The sequence below is a fragment of the Eschrichtius robustus genome, chromosome 1 (assembly GCF_028021215.1).
Source record: "Eschrichtius robustus isolate mEscRob2 chromosome 1, mEscRob2.pri, whole genome shotgun sequence".
Classification (NCBI taxonomy): domain Eukaryota; kingdom Metazoa; phylum Chordata; class Mammalia; order Artiodactyla; family Eschrichtiidae; genus Eschrichtius; species Eschrichtius robustus.
This window is the reverse complement of record NC_090824.1, coordinates 46,033,746-46,055,318: the sequence shown is the minus strand read 5'-3', so window position 1 is coordinate 46,055,318 and position 21,573 is coordinate 46,033,746. Positions and strand designations below refer to the sequence as shown.

Sequence of the window (21,573 nt, the reverse complement as noted above, 5' to 3'; positions counted from 1 at the left end):
CCTTTCACCCGCTATCTTTCACCTGGGGTTTTTGGATTCGCTGAGACACTGAGTTCCCGTGTGATTCTCTAAACCTGATTCTAACCCATGGTTAACCAGACAACCTCATGGGCTTTGTGCATTTTCCTTTCTTTTCACTTCTTTTGTTTCTTTTCCTTTCTTTTTTTCTTTCTTTTTTTTTTTATTTTTTAATTTCACCCTGGAATGTTCCCTCCCTTGCATCTCCTGGTTTTAATCCCCAGTTGTCAGAGTCACTTTTCCTCCTGACCAGGGGGAGCAGGTTTGCTAACTGAGAATGCTGCTCTGTGCCGTGGCCTGGTGTGGATGCTGTGGCCTTCTCTTGCTCAGTCCAACCCCTTAGGAGAGGTGGGGCAGGATGGCTTTGCGGGAGGGGAGAGCAGAGGACGGCCTCCTCCTCTTTTCACCACTAAAGCAAAGTACTCTGCCCACAGCTGGGACCAGGGCCAGGAGTCCTCCTCTCTATGGCTCCCCACTTAGGCTGAGCAAAGTGACAAACATGCCACTGGTGCTTCTGTAAAGTGGCAACGTGGGAGAGTGGCCTACCATTAAACAGAGTTCCCTGATGCTAGTTTGCATGTGTCCCTGAAGACAGCGTCAGTGCATAGATAACTTTCTTGGGGAAAAGCTTTTGCGGTTAGACCTTATGTGCCTGTCAACATGCAGGAACCCCCAATTAAAAGATCTGAGAGGATTAAGGATTGTCAGTGACAGTTTCTTGGCCTCTACCTCCACTCGGACCTTTTGGCTAATGGGCCTTTTTAAATGGCTTTCTCAAATACATAAGAGTGTTGAATTTTTACTACATTGATTGAAACAGTACTTTAGTGGAATAATCAAAGAAGTACTTAAAATACCGCATTGATAATGCCACAACATGAGATTTTAAAATTCTTTCGTCCATTTTTATATTTAGATATTGATAATTTGCAAATTTGGGGAATTAGGTGATTATTGCATCATTAGTTTATTGTGTAAGAGGTTCTGGTGACAGTTTTTTTCTCAGACTAGTAATCCAGGGAACAGTTTCACTAACCTCTGTGTGACGGAGAGTGATGGCTTGAACTATTCAAGCAGACACATGCAGGCTGGGATGACAGAGCTTCTTGGCCGGAGTTTCCTGGGTCAGTGACAGAATCCAGTAATTGTTACAAAACTCTTTGATAGCTGGGAGAGATGCGGGCTCTGAGCTGCCTACCCTCTCAAAACTTGGTCTTTTGTATTTTAAGGGGTTGAGTTCTATGTCATTTGTCTTGAAATTAGTCTTGGGTCATCACATTTCCATCTCTGCTGATTTACACATTCCGGGGTCTTGATAAGATTAGTACAATTTGAGATGGTTATCAGATTATAGTCAACAGGCACTTTTATATTTCACTGTGGCTACCTCGCCCAACAGAGGGGAGGAAATGCTTAGATGATTGTCATGGCCTCCTAGACCTTTGAGCCCAGTGTAGTACTTGAGCTGAAAAGGACTTGGAGGTTTAACAAGGTAACTATATTACGTATCTTGAGAAGAAAGGGGTTAGAGCCCCTTTTCAGAGTATCAGTAAAGAAGGTAAAAGCTCAGATCTCTCCTCCAGAAAGTTTCATTCAAACATTTAGGTCATATCAGCACTTGTATTTCAAGAACATCTCTTTAACAAAACATTAATGTCATTGCTTTACCCCTCTGCATTGTCAATGGTGGTTAAATTGTGCTTATCAAAACTGCAATCCTTTGGGTCATTCATTCGCTTGTGCTTCTATCAAATATCTCCTCAGCACCTGGGAGGCAGCTTGACAAAGTGGGCAGGACAAGGACTTTGGTGTCACTGCTTCCTGCATCCAAATCTCAGACCTGAAATTAGCAGTTGCAGTTAGCAACTTGGCTGAGTTACTTCACCTCTCTGAGCAAGGTCCCCACCTGTAAAATGGGAACATTCATGATACCTGCCTGCGAGGGTTGTGGTGAGGGTAAATGAGACTATGTACGTAAATGCCCAGCCCTGGCCAGGGCTGGCAACAGTAAGCACTCAGTAAGTGTCTGCTAAATGAATGAGAGAGACTGGGCAAGACAGTGAGAAGCAAAGTGCTAGCACTAACCCCCAGACTCTGTGCCCTCATTTGCATTGTATCTTTCCTGAGCCCAGACCATGCAGCATGGTCTAGGGGGACTTGAGTCTGCTGTGACCATTTCACTGCAATAGAAAATGGTTTGGCCTTAAGCCTTCAGATTCCAAGATAGAAGAGTACCAGCTTGTTTGAGAAAAAGCAAAGAAGGTTGCTGGCTGAAAAAGAGTGAGTGAGGTAGACAGCAGTGGGAGAGTTTGCAGAGGTAACAGGGAGGGAGACATCCTACAGGGTATTGTGGGCCATTGCAAGAACTTTGACTTTTGCTCTCAGCAATCCCATTGGAGGATTTTTGGCAAACGAGTGATGTGATCTGACTCATGTTTTAAAGGGATTGTTTTGGCTGCTGTGTTAAGAATAGATTGTACCAGGACAAGGACAGAAACATGAAGACTGGTTAAGAGACTATTGCAGTAATCCAGGCAAGACATTGATGACTTGCACCAGAATGGCTGCAGTAGAAGGGGGGAGAAGTGGTCAAGTCTAGATGTATTTTTGAAAGTACAGCCAAAAGGATTTCCTGACAGAATAAATGAGTTGTGAGGGGAAAAATTCAAGAATGACTTCAGGGTTTTTGCTTACACAACTTGGAAGGATGGTACTGCCATCAGTTGAAATGAGGAAGTCTCTATTTATTGAGTAGGTTTGGGGGTAAGATTGGGAGTTCAGTTTCATATATGGTGAGTTTATACATCTGTTAGACAATCAGAGATGTCTAGTAAACAATTGGATATATGAGCATGCAGTTTGGGAGAGAAGACTGACCTAAGATAGACATTTGGGTGTTCAGCACATGGGTGATATTTAAAGCTATGAAACTATGAGATGATATTACCATAGGAGAGATGCAGATAGAGAAGAGAACCAACGGCTGAACCTTAGCACATCAACATGAAGGCTGGGGAAAAGCAGAGGAAGCAGCAAACCAAGGAGAAACCATTGAAGTTGGAGAAAACTCAAGTGTATGTGTGTGTGTGTGTGTGTGTGTGTGTGTGTGTGTGTCAAGGCAAATGAAGAAAAGGTTTCAAGAAGGAAAAAGTGATCAACTGAGTCAAATGCTACTGATAGGTCCAATAAGATGAGGACCAGGAAGTGACTGTTGGATTTATCAAAGAGAGATCTTAGAGATCAATTGGAAGTGCTTCACACATGATAGGCATTTAAGGGAAGAAGAAAGTTGAGTTAGTGATTCCAAAGAGATAAGAAACAAGATAGGGAGAGAAACTAGTTATAAGCTTGATTTTGGATGTATATTGGCTTTGAGAAGGTGCTGGCACATTGAGATGGAGAAAATGATACATTAAAAAATAGATGATGGAACCACACAGATTTTTTGAAGGAAGGGATTAAGATGAGGCTAAGAGTAGAGGGCAAAAACTATGTCCTAATCTAACAAGAATCAACCAATTTTCATCCATTTAGACAGAGGAGAGAGTACCTTTTATTGATTACAGAAGTTGAATCAAATGAGATCCCACAGGATCTTTGAGCTGGGGCTTTTCTTCCATGAGATAAGAGAAGAATGGGTTGGGACAATCGAGAGTCTATGAAGCACCATTTTGGAGAGCATCAAGGTGTTTCAGACGAGAGGGGAGAATCTATTTTCAGTACCTAGCTCTCCTTTTAAGGCTACTCAGGGGTCTGATGACTGAGAGCAAGAATGTGCAGATTCTTCATCATGAGCCTGTGGGACAAGAAAGGACCAAGGTATTGGCTGTCACAAATCATGGCCTTTGTATTGACCATCACAAGCAATTCCAAATACAACATGCCTAGAACCTGGCTTAGCACCTTTAGGTTTGCTTTCTGTCTCAAGTCTTCCATAGAAAAAGTAAACTCTCCAGGAAAAGAACCATCCGGGTTTTCTTAAGAGCCCACAGAATTTTGCTGTGGGCAGGTCAGTGCCGCCTCCATTGCCCCAGACTGACTTTCTAACCATTTTCTACTCTTCACTGGCAGAATTTGACTTGGGAGAAAACTATGTGCTGCAGTTACAAATGAAAGGAAATTGTTTCTATTCAAATCATTGCCAATACACGATTTTTCTTAGCATTCTTTACATTTGGATTTGAAAACATGCCAACCTTTGCTAGCCTAGACTGAGGCAAGAACTCAGAAACTTTGCGTTACAAAAATTATTCCAAACTGCTCCATTTGAACTGCCCACTTCTTCTACAGTCTCATGGTATAGCTTGGAACCTTAGTATTTCTTTTATTAATCTAAATTGATTTTTCTGATGATAAAAGCAATACATTAAAAATTTGGGGGTACCATAGATCATGAAAAGTAAATTAACAGTAATCGCTGCATCGTGCTTACTACATGCTGGGTACTCTTCAAAACGCTTTACATAAATATTAGCTCATTTAATTCTTATAATCCCACGATGTGGCTATTATTGTTATTCCCATTTGACAGATAAGGAAACCGAGGCACAGAGAGGCCAAGCAACTTGACCAATGTCACAGACCATCCAAGTCTTGTACCCCAAGTATGCTTGCTTTGTACTGACTCATATACTGAGCATTCTGTGTCCCAGTTCTTGGTTGACATATTTGCCTCCACTTCCTGATTATGAACTCTTTGGGGACAGGGGTTTTGTCTTCTTTATCCCTCTTTCCCAGCACCTTGAACACCCTCAAAAAGTCACAGAAATGTTGGAGATGGCAAATTCCTGGCACGTGTTCAGCTGCCACTCTCCTGTGGTAGAGCATCTCTTAGATAATGGCTGTCTCCTGCTAAGCCCAGATGTGGCCTCTGCGTCCTCCTCAATATACCCCTCGAGGCAGCCACTATAATTCAATAAGAGATGGCATGTGAGCTGAAGCCTGTCTGCCCGCCCTGCCAGAAATGTTTGCTGAACAGTAGGGACTTAATAAATTCCTGGGCTCACTAGGCAGATGTTCATGAAATTAATGGATTTCCAAAATAAATAAGAAAGTGTCCTTGAGAACTCACTAAATATTTGGTGATAATATTGATCATTTAGCATTCTATCATAATCCTTACAGTCATCCTGACTTATGTTACCAACTTGGTCTCAATACTAACAGACTTTTAGTAACATACTGTGATCTTGATTGTGGAGGTAGTTATATGAATTTACATAGGTGATAAGATGCACAAATATATACCAAAAAAATAGTGTGTACAAAAACTGCTGAGATCTGAGTAAGGTCTATAGTCTTGTTAAGGGTGTTGTGTTAATGTCAGTTTCCTAGTTTTGGTAATACACTACAGTTGTGTAAGATGTCATCTTGGGCGATGCTGGGGGGATGGGTACATGAGACCTCTCTATGTAGTATTTTTGCGATTTCTTGTAGATCTGTAGTTATTTCAAAATTGAAAGTTAAAATGTAAAAACTACTGGAGCATCCTGTGCCTTGGTATTTCTTGGACTTTGATCCTTGTTTCTCAGCCTTCCTGCGGGGTGGAGGGTCCATCCCTTCATGGAAAGGATGGCTGCAGGGCCCCAGGGAGCAGACACCTGAAACAAAACTAATTCAGCAGGGCAAGGTAAAAAGGAGGGATGTTGTGGATCTCAGGAAATGGGGCTCCTTTGGGAACCCTGAATCTGCAACTGAAAAAAAAAACAAACCCAATTCCATCAGCCCCTTAGGCAGCCAAAGCCAGCTCTTTCAAAGATACCTGTTTGGCGCAAGAAGTCCTTTTCTCTCTGCCCTTCACATTTTCTTACAAGGCTACCAGCTACTTCGAGCTCATTCCAGCCATCCTGTAAAAAACCATTAGAACACAAATATTCAAGGGGAGGAGAGAGAACACTCAACTTTGTGCAGGCCTGATAAGAAGAGGTCTTGGCAAGTGGTCTCCTGGAAACTGAAAAGAGGGGCAAGGCTTGGAGACCTTGCTTCTCTCTTGCAGACTGCAGGTCATCTCCATCCTGAGCCTTGGGAGCCACTGGTGTCCTTTGGAGTTCCTTTAAAATTTTAATGGAATTATTTTGTCTTTTACCAACAGACTTTCTTTCTTGGTGGAAAATTTCTTCTTCCCCAAAACGTAGCCAACCTGGCATGTAACTGAAAAATTCCCTTAGATCCTTAACCCCTCATTTGCTCTTGAAAGAGGTAACTCTAGTTGCTTTGCTTCCTTTGAGAAGCATTTATAACAGCTGGCATGATATATTTTTAGCTTCAGCTTCCTTCCCCTTTGGGGGAACCTTTTTTTAAATATGGCCCTGGCCTTCCTGATATGACATTGTGAAGATGGCTCAGTGATATCTCAGAGGACCCAATATTGCCACTGCCTAATCCTTCTCCTGTTTCCAAGAGTCCAAAGGTTTTACAGGACGGTGCTTTTCCTCACTGTGTCTAGTGTTTGTTTTCTGGGGCTTGGGGAGGAACAATCAGAAAAAACACTGTAGTAAGCAAGAAGCCTGCTAGTTTATTATGCATCGGAGATCCCACTGCTTGGGAAAAGTCAAAGACCTCCATGGTACACGTGCCTTGGTTCATGAGGCTGTACCATCCGGCCTCTATCCAGGAGGAGTTTTTTAGACTGTAATGACAGTGAGGGTTATTAAACACTAGATGAGCTCCAGAGGAAGGCAGTAGTGTTTCTAATTCCCCGCTGTACTTCAAAAATAGGATGGATTCTGGCTGGAATAAATGGCTTAAATTGGACTAGCCTGGAAGAGGGGAGGAAGAAGGAGATGAACAGGCTGGCTTCTTTAAGACATTTTCTGAGCCCTGTAGTCTTAGAATTTCTATTATTTCACAAGATTTAGAGTTATAGTCTAACAGTGGCTACTCCACGAACAATGGGACAAAAAAATCTTTTAATCTTGCATTTACTTATTTTTTTTCTTTTCTCACTTTTAAGATTTCTGGGGACAAACTCAGGTTACACTGAGGAAAGATGTATCATGAGTGTAGCTTCTCTTTGATGTTGTTAACATTAAGCAAATTAAACCCTTGAATTTCATGGTGACAGGTGAGGGTAAATTTTAGTAGAAGCAATTACTATTAATCTGAGGTATATTTTCTAACTCTTGAACACTGTAGGTATCATTCCTGCCATCACCTACCCCCACCCCAGTCCTCGACATTCTGTTAGGTAAAATACGGTCTTAGAAAGTCTCAGGTGTTAAGTCAAGTAAGAGGAGGGATATGGAGATGGGGAAGTGAGGTAGGCAGGGGGCTTCCAAAGTCTGGAAAGTGCTATAAAGGATTTTTGTGGATTGGAGAAAGGCTAAAACTCCCAACATACCCTGGGAGAGTCATTCTTTGCCAAAAGTCTGGACCATTCCCATAGACAAATTCCATGGCTACAATTAGAGAGTAGAGCCAATGAGAGCACAGGGTTTGCTTTAGAGATTTGTTTCACAGCCAACCTTGCCGAGTTGCATCCGTTTGGAAAAGCCCAGCAAAACCCATACGGAGCTAAAAATTTATAACATTATTTTATACTTTAGCCTTCTCCTTTGCACAGTAAGACATTGCAATGCAAAGGGAATTATAAGGCTATAAGTGGCATTTTAGATATTCAAGTTTGGGGTATAAATGATGAGGCAGTCTTGATCAAAATCAAGAACGTGGCTTTGAAGTCAGATGTCTTGGTTTTAAATTCCAGCCCCACCAATAACTGAGTATGTGACCGTGGACAAGTTACTTGACCTCTAAACCTCCTTTCCTCATCCATAAAATGAGAATACATTTCGGTAGGAGACCTCTTAATTGGCTTGATAGGGTGGATGGTTGATGTGTTAATTGCAATAGCTGTTTAAAGCAGGAAATCATAAAAAAGGCTTAAGATCTTAAACATATTATTTTAACTTAAAGTGTAAATACATTCATGTGCCATCTTTTGTATCGTGAGATGGTCCTTTCTTTGAGGATAGGGTTCCTGACTGAGGCTGCTATTTGTTTTTCCTCTATAAATCACATCCTTGATGCATTATTGTCTGTGACTTCCTTAAAATGGAACCAGAATTTGAAGACATTTGCAAAAACAGAGCACAGAATCTTTCTAGATTCTGGTTTTTCTCTTTTTATAATTTAGCTTATAGTTTTCTCACTAACACTGAATTCAACAGTAGATTTTTTTAAAGTAAAACAATGGATATTTCTAAAGCTTGTAACAAAGTTTTTAAGCAGTTAACTTTTTTTTATAATTCATGTTATTTCTGTTATACTTTTTAAAGTGATACATTTACAATAGTAAGTACAACTGGCATAAATAGATTTGGTGACAAATTCAACCTTCTCTTGGTACACCAATAAGTCAGCTGGTGGGAGCAGAAGTGCACAAGTAAATTCTAGTTCGTAAAGAGTCCGTGAGCCACGGGCATCTGTGAATAGTTGGAAGGGAATGGAAAGTACCGGTTGGTCCAGTAAGTCGGTTAAGTGAAGATGAGTTAAGAGAGCTTCTTAGGGTTGTGAGGATTAAGTGAAAAATGCATGTAAAGCACTTGCCAATAGGAGATACTCAACAGATAATAGACCTCATTATTATTATTTCTGCACTGGTTGTTAATGCTGATACAAGTAAGGGGTGATTCATCCACCAGCCCAGGCTCTGCGGTAAACTAGGGTGGAATAAGCTTCCTAGGGCAGCTCTATGACACGGCTCTTCCAATAGGCTCAATTGAAATCAAGATACTTTGAGTCAGCTCTGTAGAGAGCTGCCTTCCCCAAATACCTATATCCCCATAAGGACTGTTGCAGTGATGTATCTACTAAATAGCTTAAAATGGACCAGAAGAAAAAGAAAGAATAAGAATAGGTAAAATTTTGTTGTTGCTTCTTTGGGATCCATTGCTAACAGGAATAACTTTTTAAATTGGCAATAAGTGTAAGGATATTATTCACATTTATTAAAATGATCCTTAAGTAACAGAATAAGATTTAATAGAGATAAATGCGGCTATGCACATAGATGCAGGCTAGGGAAGTGTGGCCAGTCCCGAGAGAGCAGAGTATGGAAGGAAAGAGTAGTGGCCTAGGAAAGTCACTCCATCTCCAGCTCAGTGTGGGATCCTGCACTCTCAGGGACTCTTCTTTATCAAGGCATGAGGTTGGATGACCCCTAAGGATCCTGTATGGTGCTTTCATTCTATGCTTCCAGACTTAGTGGGCAGGTGGCTCTAATTCCCACCTCAGGCTGCATTTCTAAACACAGAGAAGGTGGCCTTCCCAAATACCTTCAGGAGCTGGAGAGAGAACTTGCCGAGAAAAGATGTGGATGTGAGGGCCTGGCTAGAATGATGCCTGGTCTGCATCCACTGGGTGCATTGGGAGGAAGCTCAGGACTGCAGCATGTTTGGAAAGTTGGAAGAATTTTGGAGTAGTCATTAGGCCTCAGGGAGATAGTTTGTGAGAAAGGGGATTATTCACACATGTTCATCGTTATCCAAGAAATTGTTTGGTGCCTGCAATATTGTTATTAACTCTGACAGGCTTAGCAGGATAATTTCAATATCCCGACTGAATGTTATATATAAGTATTGTTCTAAAAGTCAGCGCTCACTGCAAGTACAATAATGGCATCTTTGGCTAAAAATGACCGTTTGTTAAATTTTGGCAAGGTAGCTCCAAATTCACCTGGAATCTCAAAGCACTCTGGGCTCCCCTACAAAGTCTGAGAGGTTTTGATTCCCAAGAGTGTCTCTAATTTGGTTATAAGGCTGACAGTGTGACTGAGGTCAGCCAGTCCCAGAATCAGGATCTGAGCTGCAGACCCTAAATTCAAGGTAAGCCTTGTCATATAGCTCACGGCTGTCCAGGAATGAGTTTTGTCAATAGTCAGCGAGGGTGGATGTCTTGCAAGCAAAGCTGTGTTGCTTGAATGCTTTCTTTTTAATCTGTGCGATTTGTGAGAAAGAATTTAAAGCTTTGTATGGTCACAGTTCTTTCCCTAATTTTCTGTTGGTGATGATCTCTCTCTAGCTGGAGAAGCTGCATCATTTTTATTTACTTCTAGAGTTACTCCCTTGCTCCTCTTCCCCAGCCACTCCATCTGTATGCAGTTCAGAGAGCAGGCTAATTATGGGGTACTGGAGAAGCAGTTGCTCAGAGAAAAGCTCTTTAAGCTCTCGACTGGGGTAGCTCAATGCCGGGGTCATGCTCGTGACCATCTCCTCATTCACGTCCACACTTCTGCCTGTGAGCTGCCTTCCATCCTTTTGCAGTTGCATGAACAAACTTTTTAGAAAGGTCAACATGAGAAACAAGTGCTTTTTCTTAAAGGACAGAGCAAGTAAAGGATTTCATGTTTACTTCTTAGGTCTTCACACTGGAAAAATAGCCACCAATTGGCCGAGAACAAAGATATGTTCCTATACTTAACCCAGGTTTTGTATTTTTGGCTGCCCCTGCACTGGCTTAGGAGCAAGAAGCTTTATACACTCAGGGGTCAAACTCTCAAACTGGTGTGACTCCAAGCAAAAGGGCTGCTGAAATTCCTTGACCCAGGAGATTGTTTTGCCTGCAGGTCAGTTTTTTCAACTCCACTTCATCATATCCGGTAATTGATTTACTTCTGGAGATGTTGACCCTATGAGACCTCTCTGCTACCTAAATGGCATGGACTGAGAGATACGAAACACTTAAGAATCCTGACTTTGGGAAAAGGGTACAGAGACATACCTTTCCCCTCTGCCCCTCCCTCTTTTAGATTAATCAGCTTAGATTCTGTCGGAATCATCTAGACTGGCAAAGACTTAGGGCCCTTGGTTGAGCTGTTAGAACTCTAGAAGAAGCCTGCTTGAAAGCCAGATTTGTCTTCGATGTAAAGAATCTATAGACTTCCCACTAATTATTAGAGAAATGCACATCAAAACTACAATGAGGTATCACCTCACACCAGTTAGAACAGGCATCGTCAGAAAATCTACAAACAACAAATGCTGGAGAGGGTGTGGAGAAAAGGGAACCCTCTTGCACTGTTGGCGGGAATGTAAACTGATACAGCCACTATGGAGAACAGTATGCAGGTTCCTTAAAACCTAAAAATAGAATTACCATACAACCCAGCAATCCCACTACTGGGCATATACCCAGAGAAAACCATAATTCAAAAAGACACATGCACCCCAGTGTTCATTGCAGCACTGTTTACAATAGCCAGGTCATGGAAGCAACCTAAATGCCCATCGACAGACGAATGGATGAAGAAGATGTGGTACATATATACAATGGAATACTACTCAGCCATAAAAAGGAATGAAATTGGGTTGTTTGTAGAGACGTGGATAGACCTAGAGACTGTCATACAGAGTGAAGTAAATCAGAAAGAGAAAAACAAATATCGTATATTAATGGAACCTGGAAAAATGGCACAGATGAACCAGTTTGCAGGGCAGAAATAGAGACACAGATGTAGAGAACAAACGTATGGACGCCAAGGGGGGAAAGTGGCAGGGGGGGTGGGGGTGGTGGTGGGATAAACTGGGAGATTGGGATTGACATGTATACACTAATATGTATAAAATGGATAACTAATAAGAACCTGCTATATAAAATAAATAAAATTAAATTTAAAAATTAAAAAAAAAAATCCATAGACTCCCCACACCACGTCTTTCCAATGGGAACTTTGATGAAATTTCTACCTCAAACAAATCCATGATGGTCATAAGGATCCCATTGGGAACCCGATCTCTAAGCCCGTCACAAGTAGAGTTGGGTCTTCCTTTGGTGCTAGAGAAGTTTGCTTTTCCTCAAGTCCCACAGTTTAAATATGAGTCTGACTCTCCAGAATTGCCCCAGTTTGCATCACCACCCAAATCTATCCATGGAGGTGGCCTAGTTTTTACGATTGAAGGGAGAGTTTGGGCAAATAATCCCATATTTCTCAACATTCTCTCCTCTGTTATACTTCGGCTAATTCAAGAACGCATGCTGGTAGCATGGATCTGGCAGGGTTGCTAATTTACACTGATGGCAGAATCAGAGTCCAGAAAGGTCCCAGGCAATATCCACTTGTGGTTCAGAGCACATGCTTTGGAGTCAGACCAACCTGGGTCTGATTGATTCCACTGACTCCCAGTTCCACTGATGACTAGCTGTGCGACCTTGGAGAGATGCCTTAGGCTCTCTTGGCCTTTATTTTCTCATATTTAAGAAGGGGGTAATAATCCCCACCCATGAGTGATTGTGAAATTCCTCTCTGAGCCTAAGTACCGTCCTTTTTTTTGAAGACAAAGATTTTACACTAACCCTCCTGATCTAAAAACGTGTGCTCCTTCAGTTCTAGGAAATTTTCTCAAATTTTAAAAATAATTCTCTCTGATTTTAATCAGATAATAGCTTTTCTCTTTTGATCATCTAATTTCCTTAACTTTCCCTTTCTTGTTTTCAATCTTTTTGCTCTACTTTTAGTCTTCTTGTTCTACTTTCTGGTTGATATCTTTATCTTCTACACGTACTATATAATTTTTAATTTTTGCTATTATATTTTCAAATGGCAAGTGTTCTTGTTCTTTGAATGTTCCTTTTCATATTGCATTCTGTTCTTGTTTCATGAGTGCAAACCTTTTCTAATATCTCTAAAGATGTTACAGTTGAGTTTTGGAGTCTTTTTCAGCTCCCAACATTGTCTGTGCTTCCTTGAGTTAATTTTTCTGTTTGTTTTGGACCCTGTATCTCAAGCAAATGTCCTTTCATTTAAAAGGAAGGCACTAGAACTTGTGTGTATGAATTTCACTATGGAGAGATCTGGTCGGGCCTGGCCAGGCTGTTTCCTGGGGACTCACAGCTGTAATTCTTTTCTCATGAACTAGTCCATTTCCCCTAGAGGAATCCTTTTCTCCTTCTGGAAGATACAGGCCTGGCTGTCTGGGTCCTGGGTCCTGTCAGGAGAAAGGTGCTAAGATGATAGGATAGTTGCCTGATTTCGGGGGGTAGGATAGAGAATCTGAGGTTGTCCCTGTACCTTAGACATACTTTCTACCAAACCTCCCGTCTTCAGCGCCTCCCAGCACCCCTGCCTTCAGAGGTACCTGATCTTGGAGTCCTAAACTTCTTGGGAGTTCTGCAGCATAAACTGTCATGCTTCCATTGCTGTGGGTGTATGTGTCCCCTTTCTTTGGTCTACTGAGTCAGTTACCTTCATGTCCTTCTGTTTCCCAGCTTCCAAAATTTTGTTGACTTCAGTGGTCTTCTGATACCCATTGTCATCTCCTGTCATTTTTCTGTGTCCTTTTCCTTGTGCATTTATGCCTTTGCTGTCTTTTTAGTGAGTTTCCAGAAGGAATGGTAACATCTCCATATGTTGGAAGTCTATTTTAACTTGTTGATTTGCTTATTATCTATCTCTCCCACTTGATTATAAATTCCAAGAGGCCTGGGACCTGGCCTTGTTCACTATAGTATTCCTACTGTCCAAAACTCTCCCTGGCGTATCATGGGTGTTGAATAAATACTTAATGAATGTATGCATGAATGAATCACATGTAATATAGATCTCTTTGTACAATGCTTACAGCCCAATAAATGATAACTATCTTAAGCATAATTATTTCAATCTTTGAAGATTAAGTATTGAAACCAAACTTTATGCTACTCACAGCCATTGATTTTAAATGGGGACAAATCTGTCTCTTAAGTTAAAATCTTTAATGGGAAGCATCTGAAATATCTTACCTCCCCTAGAACTCCTTCTTCAAGCCCAAACTTTTCCTGATAGTGATCTTCCCACCATAACTCTCTTTACTAATAGGATGTCACCTGTTTCTGTTAAAGTAAGGTCTGCATTTGAAAGGTAAGAGACTGCCTGAAGATCCCATTGCCAAGTAGAAGCATTCCTGGAACTAGTTCTCCTCATTCATAATGTGACCTTCTGCCTGTCACCTACCTTCCCTCAGTTTCCATTGTCTTATCTGGAAAGTAGTCTGTGGAGAACAGAAAGATTGATTAAATGATCCCTGAAGCTTTTTCAGGCTCTAAAATGACAGATTCTGTGGTTCTGCTAATTACAAAGTGTCAATAAACAATAAATAACCATCACTAGGGCCCAGGTGTTATGATAGTGACATCCCTGTGAAATTGCCCAATCTTTTCAAATGGCAGATTGGTCAATTCATTAGATAATTAGGTATATTAATGATGGCTTCCAGGTATACATATAGACATCCCAGTTTTAAATATCTGCATAAATATATTGTCACAATAAAAACCACAGAATTAAATAAATACAACCCAAACTGATTAATAGGATTAACTGTAGTAGAAAAACCAGTCTTCCACTGGTGAAGATTCTGGCCGAAGAAGGTGTTGCTTTTTCCAATCTCCAGACAATACCTGACTTCACATCAGTGCTGGCAATCTCTCTGACCACTTTGGCAAAAACAAGAGCGTCCTGTGGCAGGTCTTGAGTGGCGGATGGCTGAACAGTGGTGGGCAGCCAATATGAGAAAAACAGGTGCACAGAGTGCCCAGAACTGGGAAATGCCAACCCACTGTGAAGATGCAACAGCTCTGGTTCTGGAAAAACCCAATGGCATACTGTTGTTTTTGGAGACCCTAGACCCTGCTGTGTTTGGGTTACATTGTTTATTACATTGTACATAGGCCTCAACATTGGGGTCCTGCAGTGTGTTATTCTGGTGTTAAACGAGAGATTATCTGTATTAAATCACAGATCTATTAATCTCCCCCTCTCTATCAATGACATTGATATAAAGACTAATGACCATTGATATAATTTGAATGATAAAGACCAAAAACATAGGGGCTCTAGTATTAGCTTCAATATCAACTGTGTTCAGTGACCTTGGCAATTGCTGTATCTCTTTCAGCCTCTGGTTCCTTAAGTGATAAAATGGCAAGGGGGTAGATTGGATGATTGCTAAATCATATTCTTAAAGAAGTCCCTTCCTGTTTTACAGTTCTGGAATTCTGAGATAGTTGGGGAGTAAATAAATGAGGAAAACAAACTGTGGTGCTCCTGACACCTTCCAGTCTTCTGAAAATAATATTCTTGGAGGAAGGGCCTAAGAAATGCAACACCATCTTTAAAACCCCATCAGGACCGACTCCATTGGGTATCTAAACAAAAACAACGTCTTTTCAATAAAACATAGGGGGACTTCCCTGGCGGTCCAGTGGTTAAGACTTCGCCTTCCAATGCAGGGGGTGCAGGTTCCATCCCTGGTCGGGGAGCTAAGATCCCACATGCCTCATGGCCAAAAAAACAAAACATAAAAGAACAGAAGCAATATTGTAACAAATTCAATAAAGACTTTAAAAATGGTACACATCAAAAAAATCTTTAAAAAAAAAAGTAAAAATAAAAATAAAACATTGGCATTGTTTTATGCCTCTACCAATTCTCTTAAGGACTTGACTCAGGAATGAGGAGCTCTATACCCATCCTATTGGGCATCTGGTGAGTTAGTGTTCATTTTACGGGGATGTTCTTGAAGCACAGCTTTCTGTTTAGGGAAACTTCATGGTTATCTTACATCTTTGAAGGGGGAAAAAAAACTAGGTTGTTTCTCTTAAGTCTGCTCCTCCTCTAGCATTTAATTTTTTTGTTGTTTGTTTGTTTTTGGCCATGCTGTGCAGCATGCAGGATCTTAGTTCCCTGACCAGGGGTCGAACATGTGCCCCCTGCAGTGGAAGCATGGAGTCCTAACCACTGGACTGCCAGGGAATTCCCTCTAGCGTTTAATTTAAAATGAAAAGATCTTGATTTGGCTTTTTTATGCAAATGCTCATCTGACTCTGCCCTCAGAACACCCACACAAGACCAAAACCATAAGCCCTGTGAGCCAGTCAGGGAAAGCCCAAGTGGAAGAAGAGACGCTTCCCAGGCAGCTGAGCAGGTGATTTCTGATTCAGTTATAGGGAATCTTCACGCTACTCAGAGCCACGGATTTTAACTGACTGCATGGAATAGCCAAAGAAACAACATGCACATTTACCATAGAAGCAAGAGAGAAGAGAAGAGCTTTTCTGACTTTTATGCATTTCTCCTGACGCTGTCATTCTAAAATGGAGAGCCGGGATTCAGAGAGGTATCTTGGTCCTGGTGCATTACCACCTCCTCAAAAACTCTGATTAGTCCTTGAGATACTGTAGCAAATTAATTGAAATTGAAATCACCTAACATTTTTACTTCCTTCAGCAATTCTTCACCTTCGTGCAAAGTGTTACTTAAAATATTAACACTGCCTTACAGCTGCTAGCAGCTGTGTGCTTCTGAATGATAGAAGGTGATGGCTTAATAAGTGATAGAAGATACTGTTTGCATCTGTGCTGCCCTGTCTTTTAGTATTCTCTTTTTTGGCACCTGTAGCCCTAGTCACTAGCATAGCGCCCTGTGCATAGAAATGTTAGCTAAGTGTTTGTTGGATGAGTGAGTGAATAAGGCAGTTAGCTTAAACTCTTTTTGCAGGAAGGTAAAAAATTTATTTCAAAAGGATCTTGCGTACATCATCTTAGTGGGCCTTTGTCATCCTTCCTAATACCCAGCATACGCCCAACACAGAGCAGATGCTCAGCGAGTATTGGATGGATGGATGGATGGGTGGATGGATGGATGGATGGATGGATGGATAATATAGGCAGCGTGTGATCCCACAGCAACCCTGGGAGGTAGGTAGGAGAGGTATTATCATTGTTATAACTATTTTCCAGATGAGTACTATGAGACCCTGAATGCGGAGCCAATGGACCTGCTCGGGGTTTTGGATATTGAGTGTTCAGTGTCAAGGCCCAGTGTCAGGGCTGGAGTTCTTTTTTCCATGAGAAACAGTGTGGAGTTGGGCTGAAGAACACAAGCCAAGCTTGCAAGTCAGAGAACCTTGGGTTTTGAAACCTGGCCCTCGCCCCTTCCTAGCTGTGTGATCTTTGCCAAGCCCCTTACCCTCTGCACCTCAGCTTCCTCTCTGTGAAACGTGTGTTTGTGTGTTTGTACGTGGGGGAGGAGTAATGATAGAACCCACCGCATAAGGCATTAAGTGAGGAGTGACCGGAACAATGTGAGGGCGCGTTTGGCAGTGCTCGACGCTCGGCCAGCCTTAGTGACGGTAGCTGGTGCTGCGGTTGTGCTCGCCCTCGTGTGGCCTCCTCTTCAGGGAGAAGGTTCAGGAAAGGCGGTCCTAAGGATGTGCTTTTGGGTTGTGTTTGGGGAAAGGACAGTACAGTATCCCCAGCCTAGGGCCGGGAAGAAAGAAAGAGACTAAAGAGACAGAGCATTCATTCGTTCAGTCACCCTTCCATGAAAGCCTAAAATGTGCAGGAGAAAGGAGAGCATTGGGATGAGCCAGGAAGGGGAGGGATGAGATCGGTTAGTGCCTTCCCTGTTGCAGAATGTAGTCTGCGGTGAGCGGCTGGCAGCTCCTTTACCCTGACACCCTCACTGGCTGTTCTATCAGTATTAACAAGGCAGACTTTTTTTAAAATATGGGGAAATAAACAATGCGAGGAAAATATCTTGTCCAAATGAGAATGGCACTGCATAAATATGCTAATAGCATCGTAGCAGATTGGCTTAGGGAGGGGCTGAGAGATCATCCTCTGGGCTGTAATGGCTTTTTCAATGTTGTGCCCTCAGCTTTTAGAGCTTGACACACGGGCACCCAACAAATGTCTGATGAATGAATGAAGGAAGGAGTTCACCTAGTCCAACCTCCTTGTTTTGCATATGAGGAACCCAGTGTCACCTAGCTGTGTTATACGTTCTTAGCTTGAATTTCTAAATATAATGGAAGTACTTAGAATCTTCAATAAGGACTTCTGGCAATCGGTGTTGCTTACCACTGTCAGGACAAAGAGAAGGTCTCATGAGGAGTTCTTTTCTTTAATGGAAAAGAAGGTGATTCACGTGCCCTGACCCTCCAAAATGGAAATGAAATGTGAACACTTAAAATGAGTGGGAGGAAAGGAAAGACCAAGTTGAGTCTGAATCAAAGGAACGTTACTCTGATTGGGGCAGAGAAAAGGTTGTCTGTAGATGAGAATTCTGAAAGAACAAGGAAGACACTTCTTTTGGTATGACAGGCCATGGTAGAAAATTCATCTCTTGTAAATCTGTGAAACACTATCAAGCAATCAGAGATATTTTTCATACTGCACATAATACACTGAAAAGGCTCTATGAATATCATTAGACTGGCTAGTACTTTGAGTTGATTTTTCAGTTAGCAGTGTTGGTTTATATTGGGTTATTCTTACTCTGACAACTAATAACAAATATTTCTGTAGGAATTTACAGTTTAAAAAACACTTTCATGTACAGTAAATTATTTAATTTTTCAGCAATCTTATGATGGAGCCTTTGATAGCTACTGCTGGAGAAAACTGAGGCACAGAATGGCCATATGTCTTCCAACCCAAATCCCAAATTCTTACTTCATCAGGCTGCATTTGCTGCAGATGATGCCTCCCCCAGTATCAACAGAACAGGTGTCAAGCCAGTAAGTCAGAGCTGGGTGTGTAGCCAGTACATCTTAACCTTGAATGTGCACACAAATCTCCCGGGATCTTAAAGTGCAGGTCCTAATTCTGGGTCTGGGGTGAGGCCTGAGAGTCCAGCCTTTCTAACAAGTTCCCGGATGTTGCTGACGCTACTGGTCCGTGGATCTAGAACACATTTTTTGCTGTTTGTGAATCAGTTATGCTCTCACCTACCGAATTTCCAGACCAAGAGAAAATGTACTCAGAGCTTTCTGCAGCTGATTCATGTCCAGAGAGAGCCTGAGGCTGACCCCTGACCCTCTCTTCCTGCCTAGCAAGGATGAAATGGCCACAGCAAGAGGCACTATTGCCCAGGAGTCAAAACATTGTATAGGGAACCTTTTAGAAATTTCTGCCCAGATATCATTCACATTGGAATTCTGGTTCCAAAATATCTATTTTACCTGGAGGGCAGGACAAGAGTGATAAAATCCTGCGCTGAAGAGCCTGAGCAGAATTCTGCATGTGAAGCCAAAGCGATGATGTGTATGTTTTCTTTTAAAGTGACTTAAAGAGTAAAAAAATGCCCATTCTTTGGGGGCATTTTATTAAGACCAGGCGGCCAACCTGGGGAGGTGTGCAATGTCCAGGATGTGGGCAGAGTTTGAGGGGAACACTGAGGTAAGAAGACAGCCCAGGACGGTGGTTCTCAGCCTGGCTAGCCATTAAAACCACTCACGTGCATCAGAAAGTATGAATGCTCTGACTCCACTACAGGGATTTTCAGTTACTTGGTCTGGCCTGGGATCTGGGCATTGGGATTTTTTTTTAAGGCTCCAGAGGGGTTGAATGTGCAGCCAAGGTTGAGAACTGCTAGCCTAAGACAAAAATGCTCCAGGATGGAAGACGGAATGAAGAATTTTATCCATATCTATATTAGTCAGTTCTCATTATTTTCACTGCTGATGTTCTGTGAAGTCCCTGTGAACACTGAATTAGCAAACATTGAACCCCCCTGCTGCTAGGGGAAATACTAGGCTAGGTTCCTGCAAACCTCATGACATTTTCATTAACCTATCAATACATAACATTATTTTATATGTGTTTAAAGACATCTTATTTAATACATATTGTTGATTCATTAATATCTGCATTCAAGGCCAACAGCACTCTTACTCATGCTGAACAAAACTTGTCCAATACATGTGTTTTCTCCCTAAAGCACATCACAGCCCCTTGCACTGAACAACACTAGCCAGCACACCAGCCCTACACTTGGGGGCAATTTTAAACAGTAAATCACCAACGAAAAACACCGAAGTTAGAAAAACATGGCACTGAACAACCTTGTAAAGGACACTGGTTTACAGTATGAGAACTGACATGGGAAGGCTGAGCAACAAGGCCTGTTCGACTCCAGCCAGGAACACGTGCTCCAAGGACTCATTTTTTGCCAGTCTGCACAGGTCCGTGAATGACGATGAGAATGCTGCGAGTGTTGATTTTTGGTTACAAGAAATTTTTAGCAAATAGGTGAATTTGCAAATACAGAATCTGTGAATACGGTGGATCAGTGATATATAAGACATAATAGAGGAACACACACACACTGTATAGTTTGTATGCAGGTCAAGGTGGGCATAGATGTAGATAAGCAAAGAGACCTATGGATCTGAGCTGGTTGTCTGGGGTCAGCCCAGCCCCCCTGATCACCCTACAGCCTGTTCTCTTTGCTGCCCGGATCTTAAGGCTTCAGACAGCCCTCCCCATCTCATATCTAATAAGAAATGAATGCTGTTCAATTCCTGTCCTTAAACTAGAACAGTCCTGGGGCCTGAATTATGCCAGGAACCTCATGCTTGCAGTGTCTCTGGAAGTCTTTTATTGCAGGACTGATTTATAATACCCAAGTCGATGAGTTGAGAGCAATTACGTAAACGCTGTTTCTCTGGGGTAGAGAAGAACGATCCGGTTTAAATGAAAAATGCAGTGCCAAGTCAAAAATTCACATCATTATGTGTAATTACAGACCACAGTAAATCAATTTTACAAACACAGTACCAATCTCACTGTGTCCCAACACCCACAGGGTCAGGTTGTGACAGTTTAGAATTTGAGAAGAGGCTGAAGGTGAAGAGAAGGTAGGAATTGGGATGCGTGAAGCCTCAATAGCTTGTCTTGAATCACATGGTGATTCAATCAAATATAATTAAGAAACCAGGAGAACCCAAACCATCCAATTTCTCTTAATTAACATCCCCCCCAAATAATCTAATTAGCAGTGTAAGCTCAAATTGTGGTTTTTGTTTTTTGAATGGTCATTTATGTGTATTGTTACACTTGACATTTAGATTGAATGCTTTAATGAAAACAAGAACCAATTCCCTCATCAGTAAATTGCCGGCCGAAATGCTGAGAATCTCCAGTTCTCATTCTTCTATCAAGGAACTAAGTTAAGAATTAGTCAGGACTGCATAATACATTTCTAATTATTTATAACCCGTCTCCTAACACTAGAAAGAAAAGAAAAAAGATTGCTGCTTAATCAAGGCCAAGTTCAGAGTTTCACACTCTGAAATCCTGGCACCGGTCCTGCGTTTGGCTGGTGCTGAGTTGAGACCCTGATGGCAGTAGGATTTCGGCATCTTCTAATGATGCCAGTCCTTGCCTAATCAGTGCTGTTGCATTTAAGAGCCACCTTGCCCTCTTATCTGGGAGCCTTTTAAGCTCCAGCGGCAGTGAAGACTTTGCCAGTAGTTCAGCTCAAGACAGGAGTTAGTAGACAAGACTCCAAAATATCCTTTGTAAGCCCCTTTTAAGTGTGACCCCCTTCTCCTCTGGACAAGTGCTGCTGGTGGTGTCAAGATGCAAAAGGATACCCTGATGATTTGTTCAGTGACTCTGGTAGTGGCCTTGGGATTGATGCTCTGACGGGGGGCTTGGTTGCTTAATCATGAAACCCTGGCTATTGCACTTCCAAACTTGGATTGCTTTGCTGGTACCCGCGTTCAGTCAGCAGCCGGGGAGTGTTAAACACAGGATGGACAGCGCATTTTGTAAACCTAAGAAGCACTTCCTGGATAG

The 21,573-nt window shown here is 41.9% G+C and overlaps 1 protein-coding gene across 6 annotated transcripts in view; it reads left to right on the top strand.

Moving 5' to 3' along the window:
- Positions 1-21,573, top strand: part of SAMD4A (sterile alpha motif domain containing 4A) — a 224,660-nt gene that overhangs the window by 142,483 nt on the left and 60,604 nt on the right. The gene's annotated exons all lie outside the window — the stretch shown is intronic.